This window comes from Oryx dammah, unplaced genomic scaffold, assembly GCF_014754425.2.
Source record: "Oryx dammah isolate SB20612 unplaced genomic scaffold, SCBI_Odam_1.1 HiC_scaffold_23, whole genome shotgun sequence".
In the NCBI taxonomy this organism is placed as follows: Eukaryota; Metazoa; Chordata; class Mammalia; order Artiodactyla; family Bovidae; genus Oryx; species Oryx dammah.
Window position 1 is genome coordinate 92,622,870 of NW_024070207.1, and position 882 is coordinate 92,623,751.

Genomic DNA, 882 nt, shown 5'->3' on the forward strand with positions numbered 1-882 from the left:
CTCAACATATTTAAAAAAGAATTGCATAAAGAATAGTTATAATTGGAGGAATATAGCATATAAAGAAGCAATATATATGACAATAATATCACAAAGAGGGGGAGAGGGAATAGAGCTATACTGGAGGAGTTTCTATATTTTACTGAAATGAAGTTAGAATTATCTGAAATAGATTGCTTTTAGTTAAGAAGCATATTGTAATTCCTCCAGAAGAACCACTAAGGAAATCATTCCAAAAATATAATTACAAACAAAAAACAAAGGCATTTAAAGAGTAGACCAGAAAAAAATTATTTAATACAAAAAAGGTAGTAAAGAAGGAATACAGGAACAAAAAGACATGATACATAGCGAATAAATAAAAATTGAGAGATATGATACAAATACATAAAAACTTACATTAAAAATAAATTATTATGTGCACTTTGGCATCACATACACAAAAATGGCAATGAGATGGAAAAGATTAGCCAGGCCCCTGTGCAAGGATGATGTGCAAATTCATAGTGTTCCATATTTTTTGAGTGAAAAGCCTAATCCTGAATTATTACATAATGCATGGTTCTCTTTACATAACATTTTTGAAATGACAAAATTTTAGAAATAGAGGTCAGGTTAGTGTTTGCCAAGGGTCAGGGAGGGGCAAGGGTGGTGGTGGCAGTGAAATGGGAGTGATTATAAGAGAGCAACAGGAGTGATCTTGTTGGAACTGCTCAGTACCTTGAAAGGTGATGAAATTGTAATAAAACCCCACAGCCTTCCACTCCACGCCCTACACACACACACACACACACACACACACACACACAAATGAGTATAAATAAAACTAGGAAAATCTGACTGAGAGCTGTGGATCTTATCAATGTCAATATCCAGGTTACA

General features: G+C 33.7%; 1 non-coding gene across 1 annotated transcript; it reads left to right on the forward strand.

Annotated features, from left to right (window-relative positions):
- The first annotated feature begins 418 nt into the window (after window positions 1–418).
- On the forward strand, window positions 419–521 carry LOC120882678. Its single transcript, XR_005725541.1, has one exon. It is a non-coding gene; the product is annotated as a U6 spliceosomal RNA (small nuclear RNA).
- Window positions 522–882: the final 361 nt, after the last annotated feature.